The sequence below is a fragment of the Pongo pygmaeus genome, chromosome 5 (assembly GCF_028885625.2).
Source record: "Pongo pygmaeus isolate AG05252 chromosome 5, NHGRI_mPonPyg2-v2.0_pri, whole genome shotgun sequence".
In the NCBI taxonomy this organism is placed as follows: domain Eukaryota; kingdom Metazoa; phylum Chordata; class Mammalia; order Primates; family Hominidae; genus Pongo; species Pongo pygmaeus.
Window position 1 is genome coordinate 131,405,499 of NC_072378.2, and position 26,546 is coordinate 131,432,044.

The following is a 26,546-nucleotide window of genomic DNA, read 5'->3' on the forward strand; positions in this document are numbered from 1 at the left end:
TTTTTTTTTACTTTAAGTTCTGGGATGCATGTGCTGAACGTGCAGGTTTGTTACATACGTATACATGTGCCACGGTGGTTTGCTGCACCTACCAACCTGTCATCTAGGTTTTAAGCCCTGCATGCATTACATATTTGTCCTAATCCTTTTTCTCCCCTTGCCCCCAACACCTCAACAGGCCGCCGTGTGTGATGTTCCCCTCCCTGTGTTGTACCCCTTTTCTACAAAAAAAAAAAAAAAAAAAAAAAATCTGCCCACAAATTTTTTAACATACCTTTGTCTGGCAGAGACTAATTTCCTTCCACTGAGTGTGAGACATACTTGGTAACTTGCTTTTAACTAAAGGGATATGGCAGAAAATTACAGAGTATGATTTCCAAGGCAAGATTGTAAAGGATGTTGTGGTTTCTATCTTGCTCTGTCTTAGACCATTGGTTCTGGGAAGCCAGCTGCCATATGGTGAAGACCCTCAAACAGCCCAATGCAGAGGCCCATGTGCCAAAAACCAAGTGAGTGAGCAATCTTAGAAGTGGATCCTGCAGCCCCAGGCAAGCTTTGGATAACTGCAACCCTAACTGATGTCATGAAAGACCTTAAACCAAAACCAATCAGCAAAGCCACTCCCGAATTCCTGACACACAGAACCTGTGAGATAATAAATATTTGTTAGGCCAGGCCCTGTGGCTCATGCCTATAATCCCAACACTTTGGGAGGCCTAGGTGGGCGGATCACCTGAGCTCAGGAGTTCGAGACCAGCCTGACCTACATGGAGAAACCCCGTCTCTACTAAAAATACAAAAAACAATTAGCCGGGCATGGTGGCGCATGCCTGTAATCCCAGTTACTCGGGAGGCTGAGGCAGGAGAATCACTTGAACCTCAGAGGCGGAGGTTGTGGTGAGCCGAGATCACACCATTGCACTCCAGCCTGGGCAACAAGAGTAAAACTCCATCTCAAAAAAATAAAAAAATAAAAAAATAAATATTTGTTGCTTCAAGCTGTTAAGTTTTGGGGTAATTTGTTATACAGCAATAGATAATTAAAATGTGTACTACCCACATTTTATTTCAAATAATAGTTTTATTTCATTCTTCTCATTTTCTTCTTTATTCCTTATTCTTCACTTACTATACTAGCTGGGCCAATGTTGAATAGAACTGATGACAATGTGGCTCTATATCTCATTCCTAGTTTCAAGGAGAATATTTCATTCATTATTAAGTACAATGCCTATGTTTAGCTTTTTGGGAAAATACCTTTTATCAAACTAAGAATGTTTCTTTCTAGTCCTAAATTGTGAAGAGTTCTCTTCTTTTTCTTTTTTTAATAATGATTAGCTGTTAAATTTAATCAAATGAGTTTTTTTCCTCTGAATCTATTAAGATGATCATATATGATTTCTTTCCTTTATGAAGCAAATTACATTAATTGATTTTCAAATGTTAAGTCAACTTTGTGCTCCTATAATAAATTCAGTTTAGGCCAGGCATGGTGGCTCACGCCTATAATTCCAGCACTTTGGGAGGTGGGAGGATCACTTGAGCTCAGGAGTTGAAGACCAGCCTAGGCAACATGATGAAACCCTGTCTCTACCAAAAAATACAAAAAATTAGCCAGATGTGGTAGCACATGCCTGTAGTCCCAGCTACTCAAGAGGCTGAGGTGGGAGAATTGCCTAAGCCCGGGAGGCAGAGGTTGCAATGAGCTGAGATGGCGCCACTGCACTACAGCCTGGGTGACAGAGCAAGACTCCATCTCAAAAAATAAATAAATAAAAAATAAATTCAATTTGATCATAATGTATTACCTTTGTACACACTGCTATATTCAATTTGTTAATACCGTATTTAGAATTTTTGCATTTTCATTCATGAGAGACATTGAACTGTAATATTTCCTTTTTAGTAATGTCCTTAATCAAATTTTGGTATCAAGGTGATGTTAGCCTTATTAAGTCACAAAGTTTACACTCATTTTCTATTTTCTGAAAGGGTTCTTTCAAGATTGGTGTTATTTTTTCTTAAGTGTATAATAATTTACCAATAAAGACATACAATCTTAGAAATTTTTTGTGGAAAGGTTTTTAATTACAGGGCTTTTTAAATCAAAAAAGGTTTTGGTAAGTTTCGTTTTTAAAGGAATCAAAATTTCTTCTGAATTTTCAAATGTATTGGCATAAATTGTTCATGTTTTTATTAGCCTTTTAATGTCAAAAGGATCTGTAGTGCTGTCTCTTTATTTCTGACCTAGGTCATTGTGCTTTCTCTTTTTGTTGTTGTTTGTTTTGTTTTCTTGAGACAGTCTTACTCTATTGCCCAGGATGGAATGCAGTGGTAAAATCTTGGCTCATTGCAACCTCTGCCTCCTGGGCTCAAGCAATCCTCTCACCTCACCCTGCCAGGTAGCTGGGGCCACAGTGTGTGCCACCACACCCGACTAATTTTTTGTATTTTTTGTAGAGATGAGGTCTCCCTATGTGGCCCAGGCTGGGTGCTTTCTCTTTTTTTCTTGATCAGTCTTGCTGGGGGTTAATCAATTTTATTAGTCATTTTAAAGAAGATCTTTTGGCTTTAATTTTTTTCCCAGTGCCTTTGTTTTAAGAGACAGGGTGTTACTCTGTTGCCCAGGTTTGGGTGCAATAGTGCAGTTATAGTTCACTGAAACCTCAAACTCCTGGGTTCAATTGATACTCTAACCCAAGCCTTCTGAGTAGCTAGGACTACAGGTGCTTGCCACCATGCCTGGCTACATTATTATTGTTTTATAGTGACAGGGTCTTGCTATGTTGCCCAGGGTGGTGTCAAACTCCTGGCTTCAAGCAATCCTCTCACCTCAGCCTCCCAAAGCTCTGGGATTATAGGCATGAGCCACCACGCTCAGTCCCCAGAGTGTTTTTTGTTTGTTTCTTTGTTTGTTTGTTTGAGACGGAGTTTTCGCTCTTGTTACCCAGGCTGGAGTGCAATGGTGCAATCTCGGCTCACCACAACCTCTGCCTCCTGGGCTCAAGTGATTCTCCTGCCTCACCCTCCTGAGTAGCTGGGATTGCAGGTATGCGCCACCATGCCCAGCTAATTATTTTTAATAGAGATGAGGTTTCTCCATGTTAGTTAGGCTGGTCTCAAACTCCCGACCTCAGGTGATCCACCCGCCTAGGCCTCCCAAAATGCTGGGATTACAGGCGAGAGCCACTGCTCCCGGCCGGTGTTTTTTTTTTTTTAATCTAATTAGTATCTGCCCTTATTATTATTATTTCTTTCATTTGTTGTTCTTCTAAAATCTTCAAAAAGCTACTTAGATTATTGATTTTTCAGTATTTCTTTTTTCCTTATATATGCATTTATGGCTATAAAATTCTTACATCATGAATTTTGATATTATATTTTTGCTTTCATTCAGTTAAAAATATTCTTTTGGTTCAAAATCTGGGTGTATTTGGCAGTATTTGATATCAAGACCTATTGTAAAGCTGTAAGATATGTGCTATTGCCAGAAGGATAGACAAATAGGCCACTGGAACAGAACAGAGTGTTGGAAACCAGACCCACACGTGTATAGTCACTCAATTTATGAGAAAGGTGCTGCTGCAGGGAAACGGAGAAAGAATGTTCTTATCAAATAAATGGTATTGGGTCTATTGGATATCCATATGGAAAAATAAATGAATCCTGATCCATTCCTCCCTGTCCATATAAAAACCAGTTGTGGCTAGATTGTATAACAGACCTCATGTAAATGGAAATATGTAAAGCTCTTATCTACAAAAGGTAATATGAAAGAACGTCTTCATAATCTTGGGACAGGCAGCAATTTCTTAGAATTAACATATGTGTGCATGTACACACACACACCCCCCATAAAGAAACAGACTGATCTGTTGCATTCATTCATAATTAAGAACAATTGTTCAGGAGAAGATATCATTAAGAGAGTGAAAAGGCAAGTTGTAGGGTGGAAGTAAATATTTGGAATTCACATATCTGACAAAGTATCCTTATGTAGAATATATAAAGAACATCTACAAGTCAATAAAAATAAGCCAAAACACTCAATGGAAAATGGGCCAAAGGCATGGCAACTTCATAAAAACAGGATACTCAAAGGATTAACAAATATATGAAAAGTTTCTCAACATCTAACTCAGGAATGGAAAACCAAACATCGTATGTTTTCACTCATAAGTGGGAGCTAAGCTATGAGGATGCAAAGGCATAGGAATGATACAATGGACTTTGGGGACTTGGGGGAAAGGGTGGGAGTGGGGTAAAGGATAAAATACCACATGTTAGGTACAGGGCATACTGCTCGGGTGATGGGTGCACCGAATCTTACAAATCACCACTAAAGACCTTACTCGTGTAACCAATCACTACCTGTTCCCCCAAATCCTATGGAAATAAAATAAAATAAAAAAGAAAAGTTAACATCATTAGTCACCAGAGGAATGCAAATTAAAATCATGGTGTATTACCACTATGTAGCCACCAAAATGGCTAAAAGTAAAAAGAATGAATACTAAATGTTAAGGATGATGAGAGTCCAAACTGGCAAAACTAATCTGGAAAACTGTCTGGCTGAATATACTAAAGATGGGCATATGCATATCTTATGGCCCAAAAATTCTACTCCAAGGAATATGTTCTAAAGAAATGTGTACATAAACACACCAAAAGACACATATGCAAATGTGCATAATAGCGTTTTTGAAATAACTCAAATAACAGAATATGCCCAAATAATAGAATTATGGTATGCTCATATAATCAGTTATAATACAGCAATGAAAATGAATAGATTGTTGCTATAATCAAACATGGATGTACCTCAAAAATGTAATGATGAGTGAAAAAAGCCCAATAGAAGAATATACACAATACGAGTCTATATATATAAAGCACAAAAGCAGGCAATAATAATCTATGGTGATATCAATCAAGGATGATGGTTAACAAACCATCGTATGTTTTCACATGTGCATATGTACAAAAACATATTCCTTCACATGCTTGTGAAGGAATGACTGAAAGGGGGTTTTGGGGTGATGTCAGTGATGTATTTTCTGATATGGGTGGTGGTTACACAAGTGCATTAATTTTGTAAAAATTCATTGAGTGGTAGGTTTATAATTTGCGCACTTTTCTGTATGAATGTTATACTTCAAAAATTAGCAGGGCGTTGTGGCGGGGACCTGTAATCCCAGCTACTTGGGAGGCTGAGGCAGGAGAATTGCTTGAACCCAGGAGGCAGAGGTTGCGGTGAGCCGAGATCGCGCCATTGTACTCCAGCCTGGGCAAGAAGAGTGAAACTCCACCTCAAAAAAAAAAAAAAAATGCTAAGGAAAAAATATGCGTCTATACCAACTCTAAGTAGCAGCATTTCTCTGCTTTTATCGTAGGCCTTCCTAGCAGAAAGAATTAAACTACTCACTCTGTGTGTATTTCAAATTGTATTAAAATATTAAATCCATTTAAAAATAATGCATATACTAACCTTAACATTAGGTTTGATAGGATTGGCCTATCTCCTTAACTCCAACCTGTTAATTACTGTTACCTAAGTAATTACCAACTTTCATTTTCATTTCTGAAAAAATTTTTTTAAAGAAGCAAGCTTGGTTTTCAATATTAAATGTCAAATATTTTTATCCAGCCCTTAATTTTGAAAACCAAATTTGCTTCTTTTTACTTTACTTTTCTTTCGTTTTTGCAACAGTATCTCACTGTCACCCAGGCTGGAGTGTAGTGGTGAGATCATAGCTCACTGCAACCTCCGCCTTCCAGGCTCAAGTGATCCTCCCACCTCAGCCTCCTGAGTAGCTGGGACCACAAGCATGTCCCGCATGCCCGGCTTACTATTTTTTTATTTTTTATTTTTGAAGAGGCAGGGTTTTACCATGTTGCCTAAGCTGGTCTCAGATTCCTGAACTCAAGCGATCTGCCTGCCTCGGCGTCTGAAATTGCTGGGATTACAGGCATGAGCCACCACGACCAGCCTATTTAATGTTTTTCAACAGCAGTTTCACTTTGCATTCAGGGAGATCAATGATGGACTTTAAAATAAATATGCGGGAGAAATGTCCATCTCCAATGTATGTATTCTTTAATTTTCAACATAACAATGTGAATGGGATATGATTGTTCTTGTGAGTAGTTGAGGAATTAGAGCAATAACATAATTATGTTTTTATACATATGCACATGTGAAGAAATATATTTCTCAATAAATATAGGTTATAAAGTAAAAAGTATTTTTAAAAAACTCACTCACAGAATGTGGGTTGCATAGCCTGTGGGAGAACATATGTAGGCAAAGGAAGGCCTGCCTTATTATATCCTCCTTTTTATCCATCAAGAAAAAAAGGGGCTGGACATGGTGGCTCATGTCTGTAATCCCAGCACTTCCAGAGGCCAAGGTAGGAGGATCACTTGAGACCCAGAGTTCAAGACTAGCCTGGGCAATAAAGCAAGACACCATTCCTACACGCACAAAATAATAATAAAAATTAGCTGGGTGTGATGGCACGAGCCTGTAGTCTTAGCTCCTCGGAAGGCTGAGCCAGGAGGATCCTTGAGCCCAGGAGTTCAAGGCTGCAGTAAGCTAGGATTATACTACTGAACACCAGTCTGGGTGACAGAGTGAAATGAGTGAAATCCTGTCTCAAAAAAAAAAAAAAGAAAGAAGGAAAAGAGAAAAAGAAAGGGAAAAAGGGATAGAAGACAAATCAAGGCAAAAAATAATAGGCTGAGAAAAGTAAACAAGTTATTTTTTCCAGCCTGATGACATGGTCCTTTTATCGGATCATGAAACAATTTTAGTAAAGAGAATTACTAGAGGAAAGGATGAAAAAGATCCAGGAAACAATATGATGAAACCACTGAAAACCACTTCTAAATAAGTATCTAACCAATTGTTTGGAATATAATGGTATTGTCTCTAAGCAGGTGGAATCTTCTACTGCAATAATATTTACAATGTGTGCCTCTTTTTAATTTTTTTAAAGCTACCCTTGAAAAGCAAGTTTACTATGAGAGGGTTTAAGTCTTATTTCTCAACAGTTCTTATTGGCTTAGCGCTAACGTGTAAGTCATATAAAAGAAGTGTGTGTTTTTGTACTCGCACCAATTCATATGGAAGGTAGGTGATGACTAATAAAAAGAACACACCTGTATAACAGAGCTCCATCCAAAAGTGTGGTAATCACAGGAGTTTACCACACACACACAATGGCAACAGCCATGTGTCACTCTCTCTGCCATACTATTACTTAACTGAAGTTCAAGCTATCCCTTTTTGTTGTTGCTATTTTCTGCAGCCTTAAGTTATTATCTCTTTTTAAAACAGAGAAAGCAAAACTTAAAAAGTTTTTCTCTCACCCTCAGTCACAGCCATTTTTGTTTTTTGTTGTTTAAATCAGATCCCTTCTCTAATCTTCAGACTGTAGTGATTTAAAGCATAAACATTGTCTTTAAATGTCTCATTCCTATTTCTCCACCCTTTTTTCAGTTGGTTCCATATTTCTCCTCACCTTTCAGTAACTGTTTTGGGCCAGGCGCAGTGGCTTGCGCCTGTAATCTCAGCAATTTGGGAGGCCTAGGTGGGTGGATGACCTGAGGTCAAGAGTTTGAGACCAGACTGGCCAACATGGTGAAACCCTGTCTCTACTAAAAAAAAAAATTAGCCAGGCATGGTGGCAGGCACCTGTAATCCCAGCTCCTTGGGAGGCTGAGGCAGGAGAATCGCTTGAACCCAGGAGGCAAAGGTTGCAGTGAGCTGAGATCGCACCATTGCACTACAGCCTAGGCAACAAGAGCAAAACTCCATCTCAAAAAAATAAAAATTAAAAATTAAAAAATAAAAAATAATAACTCTTCTGACTGTTAACAAAAGGGAACTTTGCTGTCCATGCCTCCAAACTACAAACCTAGATTTTTTTACTTCCCACTGCACAAATTGTCATTCACTTTATCTGAAGTCCAAGTAAATTGTTTAACTTTATTGCCAGTGATCTGTGAGTTGACAATTAAGGTACTGCACTTGGCCCTTTGTCCTAGAGAAAATATCCTTTGATGTCAATAAGACTTTTCAGTCTATCAAGTTTATCAGCCAATTGGTAAACATTTAAAGGAAGAATATGAACACAGGAAGTCACTTTGTCATTATTTATTTTTAATTTCCTTTATAATCTCACAGAAAAGTCTATAATCCTGTATTTATTATGAGACTATAACCATGTAAACTACTTTGAAGTTATGACTTCAAAAAGTTTTCAACATCATAAAGCCTAACAGGGGAGAGAAGACTCACTTTATTATAAGCACTATTTAAACAGCAAATAACTTCGACAATTTTAAACAAATTTAAATTTTAAACAAAATTATCCAAACATCTGGAAGCTATTAAAGAACTGAGGAAATTATACCACAGTTACATTTAGAAAGGCATTTTTATTATAAATTCCTTATAAAGTAAGTCTGTGAAAAACAAAGCTAAATTACCATTTTACTCAAATTTCTCATATTAATTAGGCATATTATAATTTTTTTTTTTTGAGATAGAGTCTCACTCTGTTGCCCAGGCTGGAGTACAGTGGTGCAATTTCAGCTCACTGCAACCTCCTCCTCCAAGGTTCAAGAGATTCTTATGCCTCAGCCTCCAGAGTAGCTGGGACTACAGGTGCCCACCACCACACCCAGCTAATTTTTGTATTTGTGGTATAGACGGGATTTCGCCATGTTGGCCAGGCTGGTCTTGAATTCCTGACCTTAAGTGATCTGCCTGCCTTGGCCTCCCAAAGTGCTGGGATTACAGGGGTGAGCCACCATGCCTGGCTGCCATATTATGATTGCAATATAAAATTACTCTGGGAGAACAATGGCATAGTGTTTACCTGGGTAAAGAAGGTAGATAATTAAGATTATGAGAGACAGAAAAAAGTTTATTTTAATAAAAATGTCAGATATTATTTATACACATTTTTATGTCTATTAAACATATTAAATATTACAGTCTTAGAAGTCAGACAAAATCAGCTTTAAATTTCAGCTCCACCACTTACCAGTTGCCAGAACTTAGGTGAGATTCACCAACTTAGAAGTATGACGTTCTCCTCTGTATAGAAAAGAGATAACACAAGATGATTAAGTGAGATCATACCTGAAAGTCCCTACAACTATGTACTCAATAAATGTTTCCTACCTTCTTTCCCATCTCTTCCATTCTGCTTCTCCCTTTCAACATTGATATCAATATGTTACACTGGCTTTTCACTTTATGATCTAAGGGGATGTCCATAAAAGTTTACAAACACTCATACACTTCATATTTTCCCATTGCTACTAACAGTTTAAAACACTAGACATCCTCAAGAGGATTATGTGCTTATTTCAGGGACTGAAGTATAGGGGAAAAGCTAAGAGAGTATATAGTATATTTTATTTGGCAGCAGGTCATGATGAAGGAAAAACCTCTTATCTACTGAGCCCTAGTCTGAGTCATACGATACATTAGATTTACAATATTTGCTCATTTTTATCTTCATACTACTCAGGTCTGCCATACTATTCAGAAGCCCATGTTTCTTTTGCTAAAAAAATGCTCTCATTTGCTTTTATAGATGTGCCTGAGGTACAGACAGTTTTGTGCAGTGTTAGTGAGAAAGTGCATACTGAGTTTTAATCCACTGACTTACAAACTAATGCAGAAGGCCAGGATGGATCTGGGTGGGGGGCTATTTAAAAACAAAAGCTGAAAGGGGAGGACTTAAGGCATATAAATAGATCAAGAGTGGTGTTGCCTGAGAAACTGTTCACTGATTCCCCGAACTGTGGAAAAGAGATGAAAACAATAGCTGAGAATCAGAGCAAGGCCTGAGGCCAGGACGTACAAAAATAAAGAGCAAACTGGATCAGTTTAAGCTGAGCTGTAACTGGAGGGTGCATTGAAAGGGAGTTGAAAATATATCAAAGAACAGGGTGTGGGGTGAATGAAGCCAGGTGACTCATAATTTAAACCCTCAGATACAGTGGAACCATATTGACAGCAATGGTGAAAGGCAAAAGGAAGCAAAATGGACAAGAAAGAAAAAAAAGAAAGAACTATTTATTGAGCATATTGTCCCCAGGTTGGGGACAGCTTTTTAAAGCTCATCAATCAGGCTGGACAAATTGGGCTAGAAGAAAGACACCCTTCCACCTACAGTCAATTCATTCTCGTTAAGGAGCTGTTTCTACTCTTATAACCCATGCCTATCATTGTTCACACTTTAGTATATATGAGTTTAAGGAGTGATGATAGGAAACAGAACAGATTCTATAATTCAGTACATGTAGCTTTCTTTTTTGCTCAGATATACCTTAACAATGACTCCTGATACTTTCGTTGTTGTTGTTGTTGTTGTTGTTGTTGTTGTTGAGACGGGGTCTTGCTGTGTTGTGGAGGCTGGCCTCAAACTCCTGGTCTCAAACAATCCTCCTGCCTCAGCCTCCTGAGTAGCTGGGATTATAGGCACATGACACCATGCCCAGTGGACTCCTGCTAATTTTAAAAAATATCTCTAAGGTAGGTAACAAAGTTAAACTAAAACATTATTCTTACATTTATCTAAGAGGTGTGTTATTTCACCACCATCAGTGTGACCAGGCACACAGTCACCAGCAGGGGTCCCCTGCACTCCCGCAGCTGCATTGCTTCTGCAACTGTGGTGAATGCCCACAGGGAGATAAGCATCCCAGTACCTGCTAGCATTGTCCTGCAGCTGCTGCTACCACTGCTGCTGGCACATGCAAACACAGATGGATCCCACTGTCACCACACGGAAACACTTTGCCTGACACCACCCATTGAAGTGTAGTGACCAGTGGTTCAGAAGCACTGCAGCCCTCAAGTACAATGGATTCCTAACCTCAAGAAGTCAGAGAACAATGTTGGGACCCAGCACAACACCCCCAGAATTAGAGCATGCAGTCCAGGAGTTGGAAGCTGAGCACTGGCCCCCTAAAATCTTCCAGAAACAAGGCCAGGAGGTTGAATACACCTTATGCCACAACCAAACCCTCAAGGACATCAAATATAATTTTTTAAAAAATCCAAAGGTCAGCAACTTGAAAGATTAAAGTAACGTAAGCCCACAAACATGAGAAAAACCAGCACAAGAACCCTTACAACTCAAAAAGCCAGAGTGACTTCTTTCCTCCAAATGACCACATCGCCTCTCTGGCAAGGATTCTGAACAGAGCTGAGATGGCTGAAATGACAGAAATAGAATTCAGAATATGGATAGGAATGAAGATCACTGAACTACAGGAGTATGTTGAAACCCAATCCAAGGAAGCTAAGAATCATAATAAAACAATGCAGAAACTGACAGACAAAATAGCCAGTATAGAAAAGAATGTAACCAACCCAACAGAGCTGAAAAACACACTACAAGAATTAATGCAATCACAAGTATTAATAGCAGAATAGACCAAGCAGAGGAAAGAATCTCAGAGCTTGAAGACTGCCTTTCTGAAATAAAACAGTCAGACAAGAATAGAGAAAAAAGAATGAGAAGGAATGAACAAAACCTCTGAGAAATAGGGGATTATGTAAAGAGACCAAATCTATGACTCATTGATGTCCCTGAAAGAGATGGGGAAAAATGGAACCAACTTGGAAAACATATTTCAGGATATAATCCATGAGAACTTCTCCAACTTAGCTAGAAAGGCGAACATTCAAATTCAGGAAACGCAGAAAACCCCAGTAAAATACTTCACAAGAAGATCATGCCCAAGACATGTAATCATCAGATTCTCCAAGGTCAAAATGAAAGAAAAAATGTTAAAGGCAGAGAGAGGTTCCAAGATGGCCGAATAGGAACAGCTCTAGTCTACAGCTCCCAGCATCAGTGACGCAGAAGATGGGTGATTTCTGCATTTCCAACTGAGGTACCGGGTTCATCTCACTGGGGCTTGCTGGACTGTGGGTGCCAGACAGTGGGTGCAGCCCACAGAGCGAGAGCCGAAGCAGGGCGAGGCATCACCTCACCTGGAAAGCTCGAGGGGTCGGGGAATTCCGTTTCCTAGCCAAGGGAAGCCATGACAGACAGCACCTGGAAAATTGGGTCACTCCTACCCTAATACTGCACTTTTCCAACACTCTTAGCAAATGGCACACCAGGAGATTATATCCCGCATCTGGCTCGGAGGGTCCCACGCCCACAGAGCCTCGCTCACTGCTAGCACAGCAGTCTGAGATCGAACTGCAAGGCAGCAGCGAGGCTGGGGGAGGGGCGCCTGCCATTGCTGAGGCTTGAGTAGGTAAACAAAGCGGCTGGGAAGCTCAAACTGGGTGGAGCCCACCACAGCTCAAGGAGGCCTGCCTGCCCCTGTAGACTCCACTTCTGAGGGCAGGGCATAGCTGAACAAAAGGCAGCAGAAACTTCTGCAGACTTAAACGTCCCTGTCTGACAGCTTTGAATAGAGAAGTGATTCTCCCAGCATGGAGTTTGAGATCTAAGAACGGACAGACTGCCTCAAGTGGGTCCCTGACCCCCAAGTAGCCTAACTAGGAGGCACTTCCTGGTAGGGGCCAACTGACACCTCATACAGCCGGGTTCCCCTCTGAGACAAAGCTTCCAGAAGAACGATCAGGAAGCAACATTTGTCGTTCTGCAATATTTGCTGTTCTGCAGCCTCCACTGCTGATACCCAGGCAAACAGGGTCTGGAGTGGACCTTCAGCAAACTCCAACAGACCTGCAGCTGAGGGTCCTGACTGTTAGGGGGAAAACTAACAAATAGAAAGGACATCCACACCAAAACCCCATCTGTACGTCACGATCATCAAAGACCAAAGGTAGATAAAACCACAAAAATGGGGAGAAACCAGAGCAGAAAAGCTAAAAATTCTAAAAATCAGAGCGCCTCTTCTTCTCCAAAGGAATGCAGCTCCTCACCAGCAATGGAACAAAGCTGGACAGAGAATGACTTTGACAAGTTGAGAGAAGAAGGCTTCAGATGACCAGTAATAACAAACTTCTCTGAGCTAAAGGAGGACGTTCGAACCCATCACAAAGAAGCTAAAAACCTTGAAAAAAGATTAGATGAATGCCTAAATAGAATAAACAGTGTAGAGAAGGCCTTAAATGACCTGATGGAGCTGAAAACCATGGCACGAGAACTACGTGACACATGCACAGGCTTCAGTAGCCCATTCAATCAACTGGAAGAAGGGGTATCAGTGATTGAAGATCAAATGAATGAAATGAAGCAAGAAGAGAAGTTTAGAGAAAAAAAGAGTAAAAAGAAGTGAACAAAGCCTCCAAGAAATATGGGACTATGTGAAAAGACCAAATCTACATTTGATTGGTGTACCTGAAAGTGATGAGGAGAATGGAACCAAGTTGGAAAACTCTCTTCAGGATATTATCCAGGAGAACTTCCCCAACTAGCAAGGCAGGCCAACATTCAAATTCAGGAAATACAGAGAATGCCACAAAGATACTCCTTGAGAAGAGCAACTCCAAGACATATAATTGTCAGATTCACCAAAGTTGAAATGAAGGAAAAAATGTTAAGGGCAGTCAGAGAGAAAGGTCAGGTTACCCACAAAGGGAAGCCCATCAGACCAACAGCGGATCTCTTGGCAGAGACTCTACAAGCCAGAGGAGAGTCAAGGCCAATATTCAACATTCTTCAAGAAAAGAATTTTCAACCCAGAATTTCATATCCAGCCAAACTAAGCTTCATAAGCGAAGGAGAAATAAAATCCTTTACAGACAAGCAAATGCTGAGAGATTTGTCACCACCAGGCCTGCCTTACAAGAGCTCCTGAAGGAAGTGCTAAACATGGAAAGGAACAACCAGTACCAGCCGCTGCAAAAACATGCCAAATTGTGAAGACCATTGATGCTAGGAAGAAACTGCATCAACTAACAAGCAAAATAACCAGCTAACATCATAATGACAGGATCAAATTCACACATAGCAATATTAACCTTAAATGTAAATGGGCTAAATGCTCCAATTAAAAGACACAGACTGGCAAATTGGGTAAAGAGTCAAGACCCATCAGTGTGCTGTATTCAGGAGACCCAGCTCATGTGCAGAGACACACATAGGCTCAAAATAAAAGGATGGAGGAAGATCTACCAAGCAAATGGAAAACAAAAAAAGCAGGGGTTGCAATCCTAGTCTCTCATAAAAACAGACTTTAAACCAACAAAGATCAGAAGAGACAAAGAAGGCCATTACATAATGGTAAAGGGATCAATGCAACAAGAAGAGCTAACAGTCCTAAATATATATGCACCCAATACAGGAGCACCCAGATTCATAAAGCAAGTCCTTAGAGACCTACAAAGAAACTTAGACTCCCACACAATAATAATGGGAGACTTTAACACCCCACTGTCAACATTAGACGGAGAAACCAGACAGAACATTAACAAGGATATCCAGGAATTGAACTCAGCTCTGTACCAAGCAGACCTAATAGACATCTACAGAACTCTCCACCCCAAATCAACAGAATATACATTCTTCTCAGCACCACATCACACTTATCCCAAAAATGACCACATAGTTGGAAGTAAAGCACTCCTCAGCAAATGTAAAAGTACAGAAATTATAACAAACTGTCTCTCAGACCACAGTGCAATCAAACTAGAACTCAGGATTAAGAAACTCACTCAAAACCACTCAACTACAGGGAAACTCAACAACCTGCTCCTGAATGACTACTGGGTACATAACGAAATGAAGGCAGAAATAAAGATGTTCTTTGAAACCAATGAGAACAAAGACATAACATACCAGAATCTCTGGGACACATTTAAAGCATTCTGTAGTGGGAAATTTATAGCACTAAATGCCCACAAGAGAAAGCAGGAAAGATCCAAAATTGACACCCTAACATCACAATTAAAAGAACTAGAAAAGCAAAAGCAAACACATTCAAAAGCTAGCAGAAGGCAAGAAATAACTAAGATCAGAGCAGAACTGAAAGAGATAGAGAGACAAAAAACCCTTCAAAAATTAATGAATCCAGGAGCTGGTTTTTTAAAAAGATCAACAAAATTGATAGACCGCTAGCAAGACTAATAAAGAAGAAAAGAGAGAAGAATCAAACAGATGCAATAAAAAATGATAAAGGGGATATCACCACCGATGCTACAGAAATACAAACTACCATCAGAGAATACTATAAACACCTCTATGCAAATAAACTAGAAAATCTAGAAGAAATGGATAAATTCCTGGACACATATACCCACCCAAGACTAAACCAGGAAGAAGTTGAATCCCTAAATAGACCAATAACATGCTCTGAAATTGAGGCAATAATGAATAGCCTACCAACCATAAAAGTCCAGGACCAGATAGATTCACAGCCTAATTCTACCAGAGGTACAAAGAGGAGCTGGTACCATTCCTTCTGAAACTATTCCAATCAACAGAAAAAGAGGGAATACTTCCTAACTAATTTTATGAGGCCAGCATCATTCTGATACCAAAGCCTGGCAGAGACAGAACAAAAAAGAGAATTTTAGACCAATATCCCTGATAAACATCGATGTAAAAATCCTCAATAAAATCCCGGCAAACTGAATCCAGCAGCACATCAAAAACTTATCCACCATGATCAAATTGGCTTCATCCCTGGGATGCAAGTCTAGTTCAACATACACAAATCAATAAATGTAATCCATCATATTAACAGAACCAAGGAAGAAAACCACCTGATTATCTCAATAGATGCAGAAAAGGCCTTTGACAGAATTCAAGAGCCCTTCATGCTAAAAACTCTCAATAAATTAGGTATTGATGGGACATACCTCAAAATAATAAGAGCCATCTATGACAAACCCACAGCCAATATCATACTGAATGGGCAAAAACTGGAAGCATTCCCTTTGAAAACTGGCACAAGACAGGGATGCCCTCTCTCACCACTCCTATTCAACATAGCGTTGGAAGTTCTGGCCAGGGCAATCAGGCATGAGAAAGAAATAAACATATTCAATTAGGAAAAGAGGAAGTCAAATTGTCCCTGTTTGCAGATGACATGATTGTATATTTAGAAAACCCCATTGTCTCAGCCCAAAAGCTCCTTAAGCTGATAAGCAACTTCAGCAAAGTCACAGGATACAAAATCAATGTGCAAAAATCACAAGCATTCCTATACATCAGTAACAGACAGAGAGCCAAATCATGAGAGAACTCCCATTCACAATTGCTTCAAAGAGAATAAAATACCTAGGAATCCAACTTACAAGGGACGTGAAGGACCTCTTCAAGGAGAACTACAAACCACTGCTCAACAAGATAAAAGAGGACACAAACAAATGGAAAAACATTCTATGCTCATGGATAGGGAGAATCAATATCATGAAAATGGCCATACTGCCCAAGGTAATTTATAGATTCAATGCCATCCCCATCAAGCTACAAATGACTTTCTTCACAGAATTGGAAAAAACTACTTGAAAGTTCATATGGAACCAAAAAAGAGCCCACATCGCCAAGACAATCCTAAGCCAAAAGAACAAAGCTGGAGGCATCACGCTACCTGACTTCAAACTATACTACAAGGCTACAGTAACCAAAACAGCATGGTACTGGTACCAAAACAGAGATATAGATCAATGGAACAGAACAGAGCCCTCAGAAATAATACCACACATCTAGAACCATCTGCTCTTTGACAAACCTGACAAAAACAAGAAATGGGGAAAGGATTCCCTGTTTAATAAATAGTGCTGGGAAAACTGGCTAGCCATATGTAGAAAGCTGAAACTGGATCCCTTCCTTACACCTTATACAAAAATTAATTCAAGTTGGATAAAAGACTTAAATGTTAGACCTAAAACCATAAAAACCCTAGAAGAAAACCTAGGCAATACCATTCAGGACATAGGCATGGGCAAGGACTTCATGTCTAAAACACCAAAAGCAATGGCAACAAAAGCCAAAATTGACAAATGGGATCTAATTAAACTAAAGAGCTTCTGCACAGCAAAAGAAACCACCATCAGAGTGAACAGGCAACCTACAGAATGGGAGAAAATTTTTGCAATCTACTAATCTGACAAAGGGCTAATATCCAGAATCTACAAAGAAATTAAACAAGTTTACAAGAAAAAATCAACCCCATCAAAAAGTGGGCAAAGGATATGAACAGACACGTTTCCAAAGAAGACAGTTATGCAGCCAACAGACACATGAAAAAATGCTCATCATCACCGGCCATCAGAGAATGCAAATCAAAACCACAGTGAGATACCATCTCACACCAGTTAGAATGGTGATCATTAAAAAGTCAGGAAACAACAGATGCTGGAGAAGATGTGGAGAAATAGGAACACTTTTACACATTGGTGAGACTGTAAACTAGTTCAACCATTGTGGAAGACAGTGCAGTGATTCCTCAAGGATCTAGAACTAGAAATACCATTTGACCCAGCCATCCCATTGCTGGGCGTATACCCAAAGGATTATAAATCATGCTGCTATAAAGACACATGCACATGTATGTTTATTGCGGCACTATTCACAATAGCAAAGACTTGGAACCAACCCAAATGTCCATCAATGATAGATTGGATTAAGAAAATGTGGCACACCATGGAATACTATTCAGCCATCAAAAAGGATGAGTTCATGTCCTTTGTAGGGACATTAATGAAGCTGGAAACCATCATTCTGAGCAAACAATCACAAGGACAGAAAACCAAACACCGCGTATTCTCACTCATTAGTGGGAATTGAATAATGAGAACACTTGGACACAGGATGGGGAACATCATACACCGAGGCCTGTCGTGGGGTGGGGGGAGGTGGTAGGGATAGCATTAGGAGATATACCTAATGTAAATGACGAGTTAATGGGTGCAGCACACCAACATGGCACATGTATACATATGTAACAAATCTGTACCCTAGAACTTAAAGTATATATAAAAAAAAGATAGAAGGATAGATAGGGGACAGAAGAAACAAGACTTGACAAGACATTAATTGTTCAAGTGCATGACGAATATATGGGTGTCATTATACTACTCTGTCTGCTTTGGGGTATGCTTGAAATTTTATAACTTTTTTAACACAAGCATTTAACAGCTATATAACATAAATTTTAAAAAGTAAGAATGTGACCATTAAGTGCCTCTGATTATAGTTTTTAAATTCTGAATAAAAAAGTGAATATAAGAAAAAAAATCTTAAAGACAGCTACAAAGGGAAGTCCATCAGACAAACAGCAGGCCTCTCAGCTGAAACCCTACAAGCCAGAAAAGACTGGGGCCAATATTCAACGTTCTTAAAGAAAAGAGGCTGGGCATGGTGGCTCATGCCTGCAATCCCAGCACTTTGGGAGGCTGAGGCAGGCAGATCACCTGACGTCAGGAGTTCGAGATCAGCCTGACCAACATGGTGAAACCCTGTCTCTACTACAAATACAAAATTAGCCAGGTGTGGTGGTATGCACCTGTAATCCCAGCTACTAGGGAGGCTGCGGCAGGAGAATTGCTTCAACCCGGGAGGCAGAGGTTGCAGTAAGCCAAGATTGCACCACTGCACTCCAGCCCAGGTGACAGCAACATTCTGTCTCAAAAAAAAAAAAAAGAAAAAAGAAAAATTCCAACCTAGAATTTCTTAAGTGAGGAAGAAATAAGATCCTTTTCAAAAAAGCAAATGCTCAAGGAATTCATTGCCATTAAACCTGCCTTACAAGAGCTCCTGAAGAAAGCACTAAACATTGAAAGGAAAGACTGTTACCAGCCTCTACAAAAACACACTGAAGTACACAGATCAGTGACACTATAAAGCAACCATGTAAACAAGTCTGCAAAATAACCAGATAACATCATGATGAACAGAACAAATCCACATATATCAATACTAACCTTGAATGTAAATTGGCTAAATGCCCCAATTAAAAGACATGGAGTGGCACACTGGATAAAGAATGGAGACCCGCTGGTATGCTGTCTACTTTATCCAGTCTCTTGAAGACAGCACACCAACAGGTCTTGGTGCTTTATCCAGCTTGCATATCTCACATGCAGTGACACACGTACACTCAAAATAAAGGGATGCATAAACATCTACCAAGCAAATTGAAACACAGAAAAAAGCAGAGGTTGAAATCCTACTTTCAGACAAAACAGACTTTAAACCAACAAAGATCAAAAACACAAAGAAGGTCATTACCTAATGGTGAAGAGTTCAATTCAACAAGAAAATCTAACTATCCTAAATATATATATATACCCAACACAAGAGCACCCAGATTCATAAAGCAAGTTCTTAGAGACCTTCAAAGAGATGTAGACTCCCACAATAATGGGAGACTTTAACACCCCACTGTCAATATTAGACAGATCATGAAGATAGAAAATTAACAAAGATATTCAGGACCTGAACTCAGCACTGGATCAAATGGACCTGATAGACGTCTACAGAACTCTCCATTCCAAAACAACGGAATATACATTCTTCTCACTGCCACTTGGCACTTATTCTAAAATCGATCACATAATCAGAAGTAAACCCTCCTCAGCAAATGCAAAAAAACTGAAATCATAACAAACAATCTCTTGGACCACAGCACAAACAAATTAGAAATCAAGACCAAGAAATTCCCTCAGAACCATACAATTACTTGGAAATTGAATAACCTGCTTCTGAATGACTTTTGGGTAAATAATAAAATTACGGCAGACATCAAGAAGTTCTTTGAAACTAAAGAAGACAAAGAAACAACACACCAGAATCTCTGGGACACAGCTAAGGCAGTGCTAAGAGGGAAATTTATGGCACTAAATGACCAATAAAAAAGTTAGAAAGGGCTGGGCATGGTGCCTCACACCTGTTATCCCAGCATTTTGGGAGGCCAAGGTGAGTGAATCACCTAAGGTCAGGAGTTTGAGACCAGCCTGGCCAATAAGGCAAAACCCACCTCTACTAAAAATACAAAAATTAGCTGGGCATGGTGGGGTACACCTGCAGTCCCAGCCACTCGGGAGGATGAGGCATGAGGATTGCTTGAACTGGGGAGGTAGAGGTTACAGTGAGCCAAGATTGCACCACTGCACTCCAGCCTGGGTGACAGGGTGAGACCCTGTCTCAAAAAAAAAAAAAGAAAAAGAAAAAGAAAAGGTTAGAAAGATCTCAATTTGGCAACCTATTATTACATCACAACTAAAAGAAATAGAGAACTAAGAGCAAACCAATCCCAAGCTAGCAAAAGAGAAGAAAGAATCAAAATGAGAGCTGAATTGAAGGAGGTTGAGACACACAAAACTATTCAAAAGATCAATGAATCCAGGAACTGGTTTTTTGAAAAAATTAATAATATAGACCACTAGAAAAACTAAGAAAGAAGAAAAGAGAAAAGATTCACAGAAACACAACCAGAAATGTCAAGGGGGGATGTTACCACTGATCCAACAGACATACAAATAACCATCAGAGAATATTATGAACACCTCTGAGCACATAAACCAGAAAATCTAGCAGAAATGGATAGATTTCTGGACATATAAAACCTTCCAAGACTGAACAAGGAAGAAATTGAATCTGCAAACACACCAATAATGAGCTCTGAAATTGAGTCAGTAATAAATAAGCTACCAACCAAAAAATTCTCAGAACCAGACAGATTCACAGCTGAATTTTACCAGATGTACAAAGAAGAGCTGATGCCATTCCTGCTTAAACTAGTCCAAAAAATTGAGAAGGAGGGATTGTTTCCAGACTCATTCTGTGAGGCCAGTATTATCCTGATACCAACCTGGGGGAGACAACAAAAAAAGAAACTTCAGGCCAATATCCTTGATGAACATTGATGCAAAAATTCTCAACAAAATACTGGCAAACCTAATCCAGCAGCACATCAAAAAGTTTTTCCACCATGACAAGGTAGTCTTTATCTATGAGATGCAAGGTTGGGTCAACATAAACAAATTGATAAATATGATTCATCACATAAACAGAACTAAAGACAAAACCCACATAATTGTCTCAATAGATGCAGAAAATGCTTTTGATAAAATTTAACACCACTTCATGTTAAAAACTCTCAATAAACTAGGTATCGAAAGGACGTACCTCAAAATAATAAGTGCCCACAGCCAACATCATACTGAATGGGCAAAAGCTAGAAGCATTTTCCTTGAAAACCAGCACAAGACAATCAGGCAAAAGAAAGAAAGAAATAGTATCCAAATAGGAAGAGAGGAAGTCGAACTATTCCTGTTTTCAGACATGATCCTATATTCAGAAAACCCCATAGTCTTGGTCCAAAAGCTCCTTAAGCTGACAAATAACTTCAGCAAAATTTCAGGATACTAAATCAATGTGCAAAAATTACTAGCCCTCCTATACACCAACAACAGTCAAGCTGAGAGCCAAATCGGAATGAAATCCCATTCACAATTGCCACACACTCAAAATAAAATACCTAGGAATACAGCTAACCAGGGAGGTGAAAGATCTCTACAACAAGAACTGCAAAACACTGCTCAAAGAAATCAGAGATGGCACAAACAAATGGAAAAACATTCTATGCTCACGGATACGAAGGATCAATGTCATTAAAATGGCCATTCTGCCCAAAGCAATTCATAGATTCAGTGCTATTCCTATTAAACTATCAATGACATTTTTTCACAGAACTAGAAAAAACTATTTTAAAATTCATATGGAACCAAAAAAAGAGCCCAAATAGCCAAGGCGATACTAAGTAAAAAGAACAAAGCTGGAGACATCACCCTACCCAGCTTCAAACTATGCTACAGGTCTACAGTAATCAAAACAGCATGGTACTGGTACAAAAACATAGACCAATGGAACAGGATAGAGAACCCAGAACTAAGGCTGCACACCTACAACTAGCTGATCTTTGACAAACCTGACAAAAACACACAATGAGGAAAGGATTCCCTATTCAATAAATGGTACTGTGATAACTGGCCAGACATATGCAGAAGAGTGAAACTGGATCCCTTCCTTACACCATATACAAAAATTAACACAAGATGGATTAAAGACTGAAATGTAAAACTCCAAAATAAAAACCCTGGAAGACAATCTGGGCTATACCATTGTGGACATAGGAACAGGCAAAGATTTGATGATGAAGATGCCAAAAGCAATTGCAACAAAAGCAAAAATTAACAAATGGGAGCTAATTAAACTAAAGAACTTATGCACAGCAAAATAAACTATCAACAGAGTGAACAGACAACCTACAGAATGGGAGAAAAAATTTGCAAACTACACATCTGACATAGGTCTAATGTCTAGCATTCATAAAGAACTTAAATTTACAAGAAAAAAAAGCAACCCCATTAAAAAGTGGGCAAAGGGCATGAACACTTCTCAAAAGAAGACATAGATGAGGCCAACAGTCATATGAAAAAAAGCTTAGCATCACTGATCATTAGAGGAATGCAAATCAAAACCACAATGAGATACCATCTTATACTAGTCAGAATGGCTATTATAAAACACCAAAAAATAACAGGCACTTGTGAGGTTGTGGAGATAAAGGAACGCTTATACATTGTTGGTAGGAGTGTAAATTAGTTCAACCACTGTGGAAGACAGTGTGGTGATTTCTCAAAGGCCTAAAAACAGGAATATCATTCAACCAGCAATCCCATTACTGAGTATATACCCAAAGAAATATAAATCATTCTATTATAAACAAACATGCATCCATATGTTCATTGCAGCACTATTCACAATAGCAAAGACATAGAATCAACCTAAATGCCCATCAATAGTAGACTGGATAAAGAAAATTTGGTACATATACACCACGGAATACTATGCAGCCATAAAAAGAATGATGTGTTCTTTGCAGAAATATGCATGGAGCTAGAGGCCATTATCCTTAGCAAACTAACACAGGAAGAGAAAACCAAATACTGCATGTTCTCACTTATAAGTGGGAGTTAAATGATGAGAATACATGGACACATAGATGGAAACAACACACACTGAGGCCTATTGGAGGGTGGAGTGTGGGAGAAGAGAGAGGATCAGGAAAAATAACTAATAGGTACCCATAGATTATGGGTTATGACATAATCTATACAACAAATCCCATGACACAACTTTCCTATATAACAAATTTGCACATGTAATCCTTAACTTAAAATAAAAGTTTTCTTTAAAAAGTGTGTTATTAAGTAGTACTGTTTAAAAGTATGGATTCTGATCAAATAGATCTGGGTTTAAGCCTTGCTTCCTCCTCCTGCACCCTGTGTGACTGTAGATGAATTACCTAACCTCTCTGAACTTCTGTTTTCTCATCTGTAATCATAAGCATTATTGATAGTATAGATTTCATTTGGAGATTGACAATGCAACACTTCAATAAGACCCAGTCATCTCAACACTATTTTTTTGCTCATCCCTTATTGTATCCATAGACATTGGCTTATTAACTTGACCTTCACAATATTTCCAGATATATTTCCTTTCATCATCTCTACCGCTCTTATCTTGTTCTAAACAACCCTCATTTCTCACCTATTATTGCAATAACCTCCTAACTGGTTTTGATGTTTCTACTCTCATCCACATCCCCTTCAGACTTTTCTCAATACAGTATCCAGCATGAACTTTCAAATAAAAGTCAGATCATGCCAGATATCTGCTCAAATCCCTTGTAGCTTTCCATGTTACTTAGAGCAGAACCGAAGTTCTTGCAATTTTTTCATAGGGTTTGTCCACCTGCACTTCTCTGTCCTCATTGCCTAATGTACTTCCATTCTTTTATTGTACTCTATCCTCACTGGTCTTCTTGCTCTTCCTGGAACACACATTCACAACTACCTCAGGTAGATCCTTTGCACTTGCCGAATCCTCTGCCTAAAATGTTCTTCCCTCGATTTCATGCAAGACTTTCTTCTCCTTCAGGTTTTTCTTTCTTTTTTTTTCTTTTTTGACATGGAATCTTACTCTGTCACCCAGGCTGGAGTGCAGTGGCATGATCTCAGCTCATTGCAACCTCCACCTCCTGGGTTCCAGAGATTCTCCTGCCCCAGCCTCCTGAGTAGCTGGGATTACAGGTGCTCAGCACCATGCCCGGCTAATTTTTGTATTTTTAGTAGAGACAGGGTTTCACCATGTTGGCCAGGCTGGTGTCAAACTCCTGACCACAAGTGATCCTCCTGCTTCAGCCTCCCAAAGTGCTGGGATTACAGTCATGAGCCACCGTGCCTGGCCTCTTTCAGGTCTTTATTAAAATGTTATCTCCTCAGAGAAGCCTTCTCTCACCACCCTATCTAACATAGCATAACCATTCTTCCTTACTCTGCCTTCTCTGCTTTACTATTTTTTCTTGGATGTTTCTTGGATATATCACTCCATATAGTTTAGACTATAATAGACTCTATTAAGGACTAGAATAAGAGTCCTTAATACCTAGTCTGTAAAATAGTGCATAGGATATAGCAGTCATTTGATAAATAGATACATACATGTTAAACTAACAAATGAATGATTGGAGAGCCACAATGTAGCTCAACTGTGTATTTATCCATATGCCTATGGGACACATATTCTTTTTTCTTAATATTTCCTTTTTTTTTTTTTAATTTTAAGCTCTGGGATACATGTGCAGAATGTACAGATTTGTTACATAGGTATACCTGTGCCATGGTGGTTTGCTGCACCTTTTGACCTGTCCTCTTAGTTTCCTTCCCTCACCCCACAACCCCTAACAGGCCCTGGTGTGTGTCATTCACCTACCTGTGTCCATGTATTCTCATTGTTCAACTCCCACTTATAAGTGAGAACATGCGGTGTTTGGTTTTCTGTTACTGTGTTAGTTTGCTGAGGATGATGGCTTCTAGCTTCATCTGTGTCCCTGCAAAGGACATGAACTCATCCTTTTTTATGGCTGCATAGTATTTCGTGGTGTATATGTGCCACATTTTCTTTATCCAGTCTATCATTGATGGGCATTTGGGTTGGTTCCATGACTTTGCTATTGCAAATAGTGCTACAATAAACATATGTGTGCATGTGTCTTTATAGTAGAATGATTTATATTCCTTTTGGTATATAACCAGTAATGGGATTACTGGGTGACATCATATTTCTGGTCCAAGATCCTTGAGGAATCACCATACTGTCTTCCATAATAGTTGAACTAATTTACATTCCCAATAGTGTAAAAGCATTCCTATTTCAGCCTCCCCAGCATCTATTGTTTCTTGACTTTTTAATAATTGCCATTCTGACTGGCATGAGATGGTATCTCATTGTGGTTTTGAGTAGCATTTCTCTAATGATCAGTGATGTTGAGCTTTTTTTCATGTGTTTGTTGGCCACATAAATGTCTTCTTTTGAGAAGTGTTTGTTCATATCCTTTGACCACTTTTTGATGCAGTTGTTTGCTTTTTTCTTGTAAATTTGTTTAAGTTCCTTGTAAATTCTGGATATTAGGCCTTTGTCAGATGGGTAGATTGCCAAAATTTTCTCCCATTCTGTAGGTTGCCTGTTCTCTCTGATGATAGTTTCTTTTGCTGTGCAGAAGCTCTTTAGTTTAACTAGACTCCATTTGTCAGTTTTTACTTTTGTTGCAATTGCTTTTGGCATTTTTGTCATGAAGCCTTTGCCCATGCCTGTGTCCTGAATGGTATTGCCTAGGTTTTCTTCTAGGGGTTTTATGGTTTTGGGTTTTACATTTAAGTCTTTAATCCATCTTGAGTTAATTTTTGTATAAGGTGTAAGAAAGGGGTCCAGTTTTAGTTTTGTGCGTATGGCTAGCCAGTTTTCCCAGCACTATTTATTGAATAGGAAATCCTTTTCCCATTGCTTGTTTTTGTCAGGTTTGTCAAAGATCAGATAGCTGTAGATGTGTGGTGTTATTTCTGAGGTCTCTGCTCTGTTCCACTTGTCTATATGTCTGTTTTGGTACCAGTACCATGCTGTTTTGGTTACTGTAGCCTTGTAGTATAGTTTGAAGTCAGGTAGTATGATGCTTCTGGCTTTGTTCTTTTTGCTTAGGATTGTCTTGGCTATATGGGGTCTTCTTTGATTCCATATGAAATTTAAAGTAGTTTTTTCTAATTCTGTGAAGAATATCAAGTATCTTGATGGGAATAGCATTGAATCTATAAATTACTTTGGGCAGTATGGCCATTTTCACAATATTGATTCTTCCTATCCATGAGGATGGAATGTTTTTCCATTTGCTTATGCTGTAGGACATATTTTCTTGGGCAACATTGCTTCTTCATGAAAATTGACTCTGATATTCAACTATAGCCCATAGGAAAACAACTCCTCAAAATGTAGCCTTCTAGCTATTGAAGATTCCCTAAGGAAACAGGGAAGGAAAGGGAAGCTCCTAGAAGTCCTCAGTCAAATTGGAAGGCAGGGAGGAAAAGCAAGGTGCCAGTCTCTGACCACACACACACACACACACACACACACACACACACATACACACAGTGAGGCAAGGAACAAAAATTGGGTAAGATGAGATCCTCAACCACTTAGCACTTAGGGATAAGGAAATTCCTTTCTGAATGAAGACAGAGTATT

At 39.1% G+C, this 26,546-nt stretch overlaps 1 protein-coding gene across 4 annotated transcripts in view; it reads right to left on the minus strand.

The window, feature by feature from the left end:
* EPB41L2 (erythrocyte membrane protein band 4.1 like 2) overlaps positions 1-26,546 on the minus strand; it is a 291,214-nt gene that overhangs the window by 235,823 nt on the left and 28,845 nt on the right. For all 4 annotated transcript variants that reach the window (XM_054492768.2, XM_054492752.2, XM_054492767.2 and 1 more), the window contains exons 3-4: positions 10,350-10,528; positions 9,054-9,104 (exon numbers count right to left, since the gene is read on the minus strand). The gene's annotated coding sequence lies outside the window, so the exon portion shown is untranslated. The remainder of the gene's footprint in view (positions 1-9,053; positions 9,105-10,349; positions 10,529-26,546) is intronic.